Below are 12,966 nucleotides of genomic sequence, written 5' to 3' on the forward strand. Positions count from 1 at the left end.
AATAAGACATATTAACAAGTAACTGATACTATTTCACATCCCTAGTTTGGGTAATGAGTTCTTTAATTAATAAATGATAAAAATTGAATTGCCATAATGTCAGAATGACTTGTAAAGGCATATGATAGTGAATGTGATAGAACTCGCATCTTATTTAAAGTGATTTATAATGGAATAATTACCAGTGCTATAGATCATTTAAAAAAATCATGCTTCACTGAATTGCCACAGTGCTAAATTACAAATCATGTGCCATGCTCTACAGGTGTCAAATTCCTCCCAATGCCTGGATTCACCCGGGACGCTCACAGCCCAGGTGTCAGCGTGACATTGCCGCTTTCAGCACACAGCCATGGGGTCCCTGTCCTCAGACCCCTGACCCTTCTAAATGTGCCCGTGACCCGCTCCTGTGTGCACGCGGCGTGCCTGCAGAGGCCGCTGACAAGAATGGAAAAAGCATGACGGGGATGACAGGGCACCAAAGCCCTGGGAGAGGGATCTGCGACACCCGGCCAGGGAGCAGCGGGACGTCACACTGCATCGAGATCAGGAGCAGACACAAGCTCCCGCCCCAGAGGGGAGAGAGGGGAGAGAGAGGGAGAGAGAGAGAGAGAGACAAAGAAAGAGTGAGAAAGAGACAGAGAGAGACAGAGACTGAGAGAGAGAGAGCGACAATGAAAAAGTGTGAAAGAGACAGACAGAGACTAGGAGAGAAAGACAGAGAGACAGAGAGAGACTGAGAGGGCAAGTCTAAGCCTGAGCATGAGACTGAAAGAGAGAAAGAAACAACTAGAGACACTTACGCTGAGGGGCAGTGACCCCTTAAAATCCGTTATTTATTTATTTATTTTTTTAGGGGGGCATACCATTCATGTACAACTCTAACAACTGCACATTTTATTACCGTATGGCAGGTTCTCCTACATATTTGCTAGCTGTGGCAATATTTACTGCTGCATTTCATACCGATAAAGCATTCTGAGTATAAATAAAACTGAACTGGAAAAAGCCAGGGGGAGGGATAGGGGGAGCAAGTCATACGGGACAGACGGACTCGCACTTCAGTTAGATCCCTCACAGTAGGTTTCGTGCGAGATCTCTGACTGCTTGCCCTCAAAACAATTTAACCCCTATTCATTATTCAGCCCGTATTCATGAGGCCTACCAAATACCACCTCCCTGTGGTATTCGGCGGACCTGCCTTGCAGAGCCTTTCACAGCACGCTGCTTGCCGCATCTGAAAATAAACGCAAGCCATGTTTGCCATCAACAGCTTGCAGATCCGTGCAGTTAAACCCCTTTAAAGCCTGCTCTGCCTTCACTCAGGTGACGCAATGGACAGACGGCCCACCAAAATGCAAGCAGTTTCTTACAACTTCTGTAAATTCAGCCTTTCGCTGCCGTGTCAGTGTATGCGTATGTGTTTGTGTGTGGCTGTGTACGCGCACACACACACACGCACACAAACTAATTTCTTCATTGAAGCTTTCTTTCTCCTGAAAGACTCATGTTTCTCTCCAACAGAAATGTGTGAATTCCAAACCACCAAGGAATTATCCTCTTCATTATCAGGTCTGAGCAGCTACACTGTGTGAAAGACTTACCAAGCAAATGAGGCAGCTAACCACAATGAAAGCCTGCAAAAATCATCACTAGTTAAATGTTATAATTTTACTATGATTTGTCAGTAGAGTAGGACCTTTAAGAAAGGTACTGGAGAAAAGAGACCAGACATAAGACTTGGACATGCATAACATGTACCAAATGGCTTGTACCATGTAGAAATAGAAAACTTTGGTATGTCCTACCAAACATTTTGACTTGTCTTTTTCTTTCTCAGAACAGAGCATCCATTGCCCTTTCAGAGAAAGATGTTTCTGCCTCTTCTTCTTCTTGAAGGTCAATGTGGTGCAAACCAGCAGAGGGGGGTTTGCTGCAACATTTACTGGCACTCCTCACAGTGAGGCCATAGTGAACCTGAGTCCCTGGGAGGAGACTGTACGAGGAGACAATTCAGAGGACTGACACCAAGAGTCCCCACTGTGGCAAGGCAACACCGCCTGGTTCAACAGGCAGGCTTAATGGCAGACAAAGTACCTACCCTAATGTGTCAAGGCAGTGCTCTAAACAGAGGGGTTCTAAGCTGGAGGGTGTTCAAAATCTCCTGGGTGTCCCCAGCATTTCCAGCAATGTTTCAATGAATTCAAGCAATCAAGGTGACCAGAATGCTGATCTCCTTTTACTAACTTACTGTATTCATGCTCAATTTTTATTCTCAAAATGTAACCCTGACTCCCTAGGTTTTGTGTCCATCAAAGACGATTATACTTAACATCACATCATCATTACTTGTTCGCATTACGAAGAATAGGATATAACTTGGCATGCTAAAAAAGTCTCAAAATGGCTTGACCTGTTGTGAATTTTAGTCACAATAAATTTGTGTCTTTATTGGAGTGACAATTTTAGTCACTCCAATAAAGGCTGTTTGCATAAAGCACCATAGTAGCATCAACACCACCCATTGGCTAGCACAACCGGTATAATACATTCTGATTGGGGATTGAGAGCTAAGCAAACAAAGCAGGAGCCCTTCGACCATTTCCACTTGATGCCCACAGTAGGTCATTTGTTTCATTGCTGACTTTGGCCACTGTTCAGTCCTTCACACTCTGCTTGGTCCTCATGTCTGAGTAACACATTTATGCAAGGGTGACATTTGTACTTATTTATTTATTTATTTATTTTCTTACGAAACGCTGGGGGTTTGGCGGTGACCGAACATAATGATTAATGCTTCGCGAGAAACAAAAGGATGCAAAGCTCGACGCCATTACTCAAAATCAAGATGGAAAAGCACACCTTGCTCAGGCTGAACGGAGGCTTCGCCAACTCTTACCTCACGGTAAGGCCAACATTCATCTTTCTAGTTTTCAGCCATTTCCATATCTGCCCCCTTTACCCTCTCTTAATGGCTTTTATTTGCGTATTATATTTACATCCTAAATTAAATAAATGAATAATTGCTCTGAGTGCAAATCCCGTTTGCTGGGAGAATCGGCCGTGCAGTGCGTCGAGTTGGGACGCATAACAATTAGAGTCCCTCGCTGCCAGCCCTGTTCAGGAATGCAGCGACCCCTTTGTTTTATCGGAGAGGAAAAAACACAGAAATACATAACCAGTTCAACATAAACGCCAACCTCCAAGAATAGCCACGACATGACTGTGATGATGATTTAATGATGCCTTGTTGCTAATAGCGTTAATTCAGTCACTGCTGGGGGGACACAGAGCAATGCCCTTGACTGGGGAACCTGTCAGTCAGAGACCTCTTGTTTATGTGCATAATAATGTAAAGTTCTGCTCGGAGGCACCACCATGTTGCAGGTCTGCTGGCCCATTCCCCTTCCTTTTTTTCTATAGGGGGAGATGCATCTTGGGAAATGGGTTGAGCCAAAGTGAGGCAAGCGCTCTCGAGTGGGGCACTGGCCCTACAGAGGCGGATTCTGTGATGTACTCGGATCAGGCGGGACACCTGCCGAGGTGTTGCCGCATCGAGGTCCAGACATGCCAAGACGCAATGGCTGGCCTGGGACCTGCGGGCGCTGGCACGGGCACAGAGGCGGCCGTGACTCAAGCCGAGGCCGATCCCTTCCCGCCATACTCAAACAGCCCTGACAGGTGTCCGCCAGGGCCGGGCACCGCTCATGCCGCGAGTGGGTCAGGCGCTCACCGGCAGTCCCTTTACCCTTTTATCTTCATGTGACGCTGCAAATTAGCGACAGAGAGCGAGAGTGTAAAAAAAAAGCTATGAAACCAAGTTCATAAATTTCCCCCTCTACACTGCTGGTGCTCACCACGTTCTGTGACTCACCGCTATCTGTGACTCCGCACGCTCCTGATCCTGCCTCCGACAGGCCGCAAACGCTGCGTTGAACAAGAAATCAGGTATCAGACAATTGGTCATGACATGTGGAGAGCATGCTGCAAAAATAGCAGGGTGCTGGACAGTGGCTTCATTCCATTTTTTTAGTCTGAAAAAGCAGCTCTGAAACAATATAAGAGGCATATTCAGACACATCCCACTGTAGGCCTTATTTTCTATCTACTACCTCTGGTAAACAACCAATCAACAAAAAACAGGGAACTAATTAACCCCCCTCCTACAAAAAAAAAACCTCCATATTGTTTGCACTGGTGCTGATTGTCATCATGTCTCTCTGTCCTGACACACCCGCTGTACAGTCATATCTGAATTGGACGCTCGACGGAGGGGGGGCGGCGATCGGCAAGCGGCTGTTTGTGTGATATCAGCCGAACATAAACCCGGCTCCTGATCTCGCTTTCCGCCTCTCCATCGACAGAAAACAATGCACATTCTGATCCCTCTGGCAGGCTGCCACTGGTGGACCGCTTCTCCACATCGCACATGTTCAAAATGGAAAAGGTCTCCCAGTATTCTCAGCTATAAAAACACTGCTAATCAATAACCACATACTGGCGTGGCATACATATTCATACAGCTAAGTGATACCGGGAGAACTAAAAAGCAAACCGTAAAATCCCACAAAGCCCACCCTCGATAATGAAGAGGCCTGTGGATTTAATACATTTACTACATTTCAAATCACAGCCAATGTAAGATCCACTTAGGTGACTGTTATAAATAGCATCGTGCAGTCACATGACAGAGGAGAACTGAGGAACTGTCGAGAAGCTACTTGTGTCCAATTAGCGAAAGAAAAGCAATTAATGGTTTTCGAAAAGGTCACAGTGTTCTGTGTATGATGGATAACCTGTGGCGAACTGCTGTGTGGTGCCCTGACAGAGTGTGCATGCCGCAAAGCTATGGCTTCGAAACAGCCGCTTAAAAAAACAACCACATTCAACACAGCCTAATTATTATTTATCAAATGAGCTATCATGTTAACTAGGAGATCGTTTGTGAGCCCAGCCTGGCACTATGAGCCAACTTTGCTTCCACATTAAAGAAAAACTTGGCTCCTAAAGTTAAAAAACAACTGCAATCCTCTGGTAACATACTAATTGATTTCTAAGTACTCTCTCTTAGCTCTCTGTCTCTTTCTCTCTCTCACACACACACACATGCGCATGCATACAGAGACGCACACGCACTCACATGTGCACACACGCATGCGTACACACACAAATACACTTGCATGCACACACACACACACTCACACACACACACACCCACAGACAGTTGACTGGTTGATTCCAACGCAGTCCCTTATCATTCGTCCCACTCGGTTCAGCAGAGAGGAGAGTCGGTGCTCAACATCCTTCACAGTGTGGGCACCATCAGTAATAGCGGGTAGGAGACACGTTACCAAGAGGAGAGAGCCAAGTGCATCGCTCAGTGCCGACAGACGCGCTGGCAGAAAGGAAATCCTATTCACTGGGGAGATAAAGCCCTGAGGAATGGAGACAAATATATAATCCCAGTTAAAGCCTTTCGCGCTAACCAGTCAGGTACACCATGGCAGACACAGCAGAGCGCTCAACAACGCTGACAGCTAACGCCAGATGTCATGCCCTGAGAGAGCGAAAGAGAGAGAGAGAGAGAGAGAGAGAGAAAGAGAGAGAGAGAGAGAGAGAGAGAGAGAGAGAGAGAGAGAGAAGAGAGAGAGAGCAAGAGAGAGGAGGTCTCAACAATGAGGACCGCAAAAGACATTGCGAGTCAAGCACTCATGTGTATACCTCAGAATTCTGGTACATGCACTGCTGATGGACACCCTTTGACGCTCAATGTCATCATGTATCAGTGAGGCCTGGGGTTTACTTTCACTGGGAAAGGAAAAATCTGCTCCACTACGCGTTAAAACTCCGATGCTAAATCCTCCAATGCAGTGTAGGCAGTTTAAATATCCACTTCACAGTGGCAGTTGCGCCGCTAAAATTGCTAACTTCACCAATACTGATGGCTATAATTAGTAAAGCCAGCAGGCCGCCGTGCCCTGTGTGTTTCCACAAAGCTGATACGCACGTCTCAGTGTGTGCTCCTTCCACCTGGACCACTGACGGAGCTCATAATGAAGCACGCCGCACCTTAAACACCGCTCTCATAAATCTAATTCGACACTTAAAGTGGAGCCAGCTAGCAGGCAATCCCAAGGCTCATATTAGTCCTCAGTCAAAGATATTGCCCCCGTTTTCAATACCATTCCAGTGAAAAACCCAGCGTTCCTCCAAAAGACCTGAACTTCTGGTCAAAGTCATCAGAATTGATCGCTATCAAGCGGGAAAATAGACAGCGAGGAATTAAATGAAAGCCATTCAAAGGCAAGGCGGGGAGGTGGGCTTTGTTCCATGAGCAGGCTGCAGCAATCAAATTTACATTCCTACTGTATGTATCACCCTGCTTTCAATAAGGACGGCTAAGGAATTAGGCACAGGATGAATTTTTACATTCGGGAGATCTGAAAAGTCTTTTCAGTTCCTCTGAACATTTTATCCATGCTTCGTCAGTGATTCAGACTGGGAGAAAAAGACTTTTTGTCAACTGTAAAGGTCTATTGTAAATGATAATAAGGATTATTAATGTGCTGAAGGTCCATTTTGGCGAATCTTCAGTACTGAAAAAATTGATATGCCCCTCTAAACTGAAGGAAGTTATATATTCTACACTATTCTGCGGTGTCCACAGAACACATAATGGACAAGAGCACAAGGAGGACTCAAAAGAAGGACTCAAACAACCCCACAGTAGAAGGAAATGTTACTCTACCTCCAAGCTATGCATCTACCTAACACCATTTAGTTTTACCACACTGAAGTACATTTTTACGACAAATGTGCCAAATGGTAGGGGAAGCCAACTAATTACTAGGCTGAAGCTGAATGTGCACACATTAAGGGCTGCTAAAACAGGTGTTTCTCAGCTGCTGAGGCGACTACATTTGCCGGTGGGGTCATCTAGAGTGATCTCCGCTCTTATAAAGAAATACGTCTCAGATCCTAATAGACTGAAGTGTTTCCATTAGCTGTCCTACTCTGGAGATAGCATCAGAGGCACGAGGCAATGCACTACGTCAGGTAAAATGGTCAAAGGGGCTAGGTTTAAGTGAATGGCGAATTCTGAGACCACCTGTTGTGTTCAGAGCCTTGGGTATTAAGCATGAAATATGCTTCGGGGTCAGTCATTTCAGCTGTCTTCCGCGTTTCTGCACGTTGCGACCCCCTGCAGTTTCCAATGGGAAATCAAGTGATAATGCGCGAAATATTACCAAGACCCTAACACCAGAATCATGCGTTCAAACACTGTCTGCCAGACGAGACTATCTTTTAAGGCTGGCTTAGAGAACTTCTGTCTACAGCAACGATTGTTACTTTGGAGATTGCGTCCCCCTCTCATATCACCTGCGCTAAGCAAAGATGAAGAGATACACGTACCAAAAGCGTTAGGTCACGTCCACACGAAGGAAAGCAAACTTTAAACCATTCGTCGGTAACTTATGGACAACCCTGTTGAGCAGTGCAATGTAGCATTTTCGTTTAATAACCACACTTGTACCCCAACCAGAAATACAGGACTGTCAGAAAGTACTAACCCAATGGCATTTTGATAATGCAACTTTACGTGTTACCTCGATGGCAAAATGTGTTCTATTTCAGCTTTCCTCATACTTCTAACAACAGACTAGATGTCAAAGTACCGTCGTTTAACTATCTATCATAAAATGAAGCACCTATACTATATGGCAGACGTGTGTTGGTTTTAATGAACACTTGGCGAAAATAAACGTAATACCTAATTTATCAGTGTCCCCCATAATACTATATCATACTATAAGTAATAGGTTAATTCCAGAGACATGTTCGCCAGAAGAGTCTATTGGTCGTGCTCACAACACTTGAAATGTTGGTGATAGTTTACTTTTAAGCCTTCCTCGTGGAGCACTGTTTATCTCTCGCGAAATTCTTGTCGGACTTCCACCCGACTTTGTATGTTAAGACACAGTAAAACCGGGAAGCATAACGCCCGATTTCCCGTAATTCAACACATTTCTGATAAACAGTTCGAAGGAATAAATGCAAAATAAGGTAACTGTTGATAATACTTCCACCTCATAACCAAATGCCATGCAACAGCGAGTTGCACCCTGGACCGACGTCAGCACATTCGGTGGCTTGACAACGCTAACGTTCACCACCCTCGCGCATCTTAAACTCACCTCCGTACTAATGTGTTGCCTCTTCACAAAGCCTGTTTCCCAATCCAAAATCAATCCGTTGCTTTAGTTTTAAAAATATGCATGCGTCCATAAAAAGTTGAGGTTTGTTGCTGCTGAAAGATTTTTTTTGTTTGTTTCGGTCCTCTCCTTAAAGCGTGCGCGCGGGGTTTTGAAAGCCGTAGCTCAGCTGACGTTTTTATTATTATTATTATTTTTTTTTAGATATGCAGCTCTTCGCGCAGTTACACTTGATCCAGGTATCACCAATGGTCCCCTCTCTATTGCTGGAGTGCGAAACGACGCCCACGAGAGAGGGTCTATGCCTCAACTCAGCTCCCGCTCCTCGCGCATCCCATTGAAATGGCACTGGCTTCCACAACAAAACACCGCGTCAGCGAGCGCGAGTGAGAGAGGCAGGGAAGGAGAGAGCGCAAGATAGACGTCAGGGGCACCGCGCGTGTAGCGGGATTAGTATACAGCGTGGCATACAGTGTACCCACACGCAGCTATCAGATTATGTAAAATGCCTGCTATCAGTATTAAACGGTCACGCAGATGATATCCTCAGATAATGCATTTTTTTCCAGATGTTCATAGTATTTGACCCGAATCAGTACATGTTGTAATTCTGTACTGCATAACGTATTGTAAAGCGCGTCTGTTCAATGTGCGTGCCTTATTTACAGGGTTACTTGAGTATCATTTTCGCTTTTTTCTGACTCTCCCAAACGTTATTTTTAAACACCGAATGCCTGATCTTTTCAGAATTTTGTAATTCGTTCAATAATCAGTTTCGATGGCATGATGTCCATAAATCTCTTAATCATCTTGTGGCTTTTTAAATTGAATTACCATCTCAGACCAAGAGCGTTAGCTGCTGCAGTATGTGTGATGCAGTGGCTATGGACTTGTATCCACACAGGCTGAGTGCTCACTTCCTTGGTAGGACCCTACTACTGTACCCTTAAGCAAGGTGCTTAACCTGAATAGCTGGAGGAAATATCCAGCAAATATTGAGCTGTGCGAGTGGATATTATATAAAAATGCTATTTAGGGCCCTTAACAGACAAGGGCATCTGTTAAACAAATATATGGCATTGCATTGTTAATAATATTACATAAAATAATATTTAGCCAGTAATCCTAATAAAATGGGATATGTGTGATTTCATTGTTTTGAAATTTTGGACAACAATAAGTGCAAGACAATTCTGTTCACAAAGTCACTGTCTATCATCATCAGTGGAGGGGAATTTATCATAAGAGGACATCTGGTCTGATAAGCAGCGTGAACAGTGCAAAAGCTATGATCCAGCATATACATGTGTAATCACACTGGGCATTCATACGCGTGAATTTATGCTGCTTCCACTTGCCAGTCATGCAGAGGTCAACGCTAGGAGTTGACCCTGGTTGTCGAGGCGGCTGTAGCTACTCCCAAACATTAAACACATGTTCTAGGTTGCTTGTGGAACACGTGCATGATCCTGAGTCATTCCAGTAAACCAGCGCGCTGTTTGCGTTGAATGTACAGTGGATATGCAGGGAATCTTCTGGGGACAAATGCGGACCTTCGGCAAATGGGCGCGCGTCGGCTGTTGAGGACTGCCTCCTTTAAAATCAATATGAGCGGAGAAAAATGTTCAGCCGACAAGAGCGGAGTAGGTGCCAAAATTGTTCGGAACACAATGGCAGGGGATAAAATTGATTTTCTAATCAAACGGAGCCAATGAAGAACAGTCGCTTCTGGTGCCCTGAAGAGAAACCCGAGCTGACTTCCCACTGCGCTCAAAAGAAAGAAAACACAGATATCGAGTTGAGAAATTGGGCTGGCCATTGGTCAGATCGCTATCGCTGGTAGACTGCCCAAGTAACATTAATTCCGGTTGTTGTAATGTGGGCAGAAGTGTGACGTAGGGGGAAAAATCATGTCCCGCTGGTGCGATTCCCAGGTGGGCCACTGCTGTTGTACCCCTGGCCCAAGGTGTTCAACTCCAGTTACCTCAGTGGAATAGCCAGCTGTATAAATGTATAACATATACAAATGTAAGATATGTAAATCACTTTTGATAACACACAAATAATGGAAATGTAATGCAATGTAGCTGCTTTTATATGGGGATCCAGCCTCTCTATAACGTTGTAGGTATAGAAATATCAACTCTGACCAGTAGCTGTCGTTTACATATCTATATAGTGTGTATTATATACAGCCTGCGTGCTAAGGTTGTGGTATATGGCCTAAAAAGAGGCATTATGGGTGACTTAGTTGCATTAGATTGACAGAGTGAAATTCCATTTCTGCATTTATAAGTTGCTTTTAGCATTCTCTATTCAATCTTGTAACCCTATAGTTTTCTTTTTTTTATAAATTGATGCTTTATTATTTAAATTCTGTTGATAAAATGATTACTTTCACTGCAGGGCTGAGCAGAACATTCATCCACAACAATAGGCCCTATTACATGCTTTCAACAGATTTGATGGCTGCCTTCAGTACAGAAGCCAATCTTTTCTTTCACAAAGCAATTCAAACGAGGAAGAAGACAGAGGAAGCCAATTTATCAACATGTCTAACGAGCAGCCTGTGGAACCATGGTACGGACGCATTTTTCTAACATGTGTGAGATCACATGTCGGATGGGCTGAAACACTGGCTCATTAATCATTGGCTTATGTTTTGCACAAAGCATTTTCAAGTCTCGTTATTTCAGCCAGATCGAGGACAGCGACTGAAGTGTCTTCCTGACATTAACGACGAACTTATTTTTCTTCCGCTGATAAACGGAACTTGAGGCGCGAGGTCTAATCTGTAGGTTTCAAATAGAAATTGTATGAATACCACAGCCAATTTGCGCCGCCAAGGGGACGCGGGGAGAGCCAAGACGTGATATTTGCATTCTTCCTGACATTTGAATCTCTGCGAGTTCAGCAGCATTTGATTACCACGCTGGATGCTAAAGTTAGGCGAGCCTTCCAGCCTTTGGTTTTCCTTTATGTTGGCGCATTAAGGAAAACCATCATAAAGTCAGCATGAACGCTGACGACAATGTACGTCTGCCATAACTGCAAATAAATCACACTCTGTTTCTCCCAGAGCTTTTAAATCTCACTCTTTGATGTCAAATGTAGTTTTGTATTCCCCAAAATTGCATCACATTAGCAATTTCAGTTTATTATCTGCTCTGTGGGTCGATCTAAAGTGACTCGACTGCAGATCGCGTTATCGTATTCGGGAGACGGACTAAATGGAAAGTGCTGTACTGCACCGTTCGGAGTCCTGGCACGCAGCGGCGCCTGCATCCACTCCCCGCTTCTGTTTTCACAGCCCCCGTGGCCCGCGGTTGTGTGACTCGGCAGCGAGGGCAGCCGAGGTGGAGGACGCCTGGCGGGACGGCGCTCGGGTCTGAGGACGGCTGCGGCGAGCAGGTGCTGGCACTGATGGCTCAGCTCCACCTCCAACCCCCCCCCCCCCCCCCCCCCCCCCTCTCTCTCTCTCCCCCTCTCTCCAGAGGTCAAGCAGGACTTCTTTACAGTGGCCGGGCTGCCGCACGGATGGATCCCCGCGTCCGTGCAAAGAGAAGAACTCATTAGGCACCCGAGGAGCGAACAGAAAAATGAAATGGTTTCCCATCGGCCCCCAAAGCGGGGCCCCGGACTGTTTTAAATGAAACCACCGAGTTGCTCTGGGTGCTGAAACATGCCGCTCGTATCAAATTAATAGATCGATTTTCATTTCCGGCGGTGCATGAGCTTTACATGTCCAATTCAATCAGCTGTCCTAGGGGCACAGCTGGGACTCTCTGTTCCGAGAAGGTGCTGAGCCGAACGCGTCGGCTTATGGGGTCGCCTCGCAGAACTCGGGTCATGATTACTTCCCTCTCCTCGCCTTCTACACCTGACATCGAGCTGCACTGCACTGTCAAAGTCAATGACAAATTGCACTGATGAAGGTTGCCAAGTTGTCGTCTCCTCGGCTGTGTCGCTGCAGAACGAGAGAAGACCCCTCCTTCCCCTCGCCTCAGCCCCAGAACCGACTTTCAAGCAGCCCGGTTGACTGCGAGCCGTCCTTTGACTCTCAGCGCCATTGATTTTTTCTCGGGCGTTCTGCGAAACGCAAAGGACTGAGTATCTTGTAGAAAGGCTTTTAAAGCAATAACGAAAGAAAAGCAAAAATTTAAACTCTCTTAGTTCGACCACAGGTGGTCTGCTGTCCGCTCCCGGTAAAAAAAAATATTTCCTGACACCTCCCACTATTCGAACTTTTTCATATGAGCTTACGCTTTTTAGCACGCGCAAACGTTGTGCGAACCTAAGTGTCCTCATAGTGGTCTCGTAGAATGTGACTAATTACACTGGGTCTTAATTAAGGGGGGACGATACGTTTAGGGGGGGATGAAATCCGTCGAGCAACAGAGAAACCGTGAACTTGACCTTCTGCCAGCGACCTGACCTTAAACCCCATTGATCTATTGTTCAGTGTGCTACATGCGGTGTTGGACGACATGATGTATGCGACTGCGAAATCTATAGGGATGGAGATCGCTCTTCGCTGTAGGGAAAGAGGACATTTAGTGGATAAACAGGCCTATTGGTTTTATACACAAACAGTGTACATCGAGATTAATATACAACAGCCGCATAAAATGCTGGCTCCTACCAAACATTTTAAACCTGCACCAAGTATCCCTTACAGCCTACCTCGTATAGCATGATGAGTAGAACATTTCATACAACAAGAGGAAAGGAGAAAAATGTATCACATGTATCA

At 45.4% G+C, this 12,966-nt stretch overlaps 1 protein-coding gene across 2 annotated transcripts in view; it reads right to left on the reverse strand.

The window, feature by feature from the left end:
• zgc:171482 (zinc finger protein) overlaps nt 1-8,555 on the reverse strand; it is a 71,481-nt gene extending 62,926 nt beyond the window's left edge. Inside the window, exons 1-2 of one of the 2 annotated variants that reach the window (XM_036547131.1) lie at nt 8,196-8,555; nt 3,875-3,927 (exon numbers count right to left, since the gene is read on the reverse strand). The gene's annotated coding sequence lies outside the window, so the exon portion shown is untranslated. The remainder of the gene's footprint in view (nt 1-3,874; nt 3,928-8,195) is intronic. The other variant, XM_036547130.1, reaches the window with a different exon arrangement.
• Nucleotides 8,556-12,966: the final 4,411 nt, after the last annotated feature.

The sequence above is a fragment of the Megalops cyprinoides genome, chromosome 15 (assembly GCF_013368585.1).
Source record: "Megalops cyprinoides isolate fMegCyp1 chromosome 15, fMegCyp1.pri, whole genome shotgun sequence".
NCBI classification, from domain to species: domain Eukaryota; kingdom Metazoa; phylum Chordata; class Actinopteri; order Elopiformes; family Megalopidae; genus Megalops; species Megalops cyprinoides.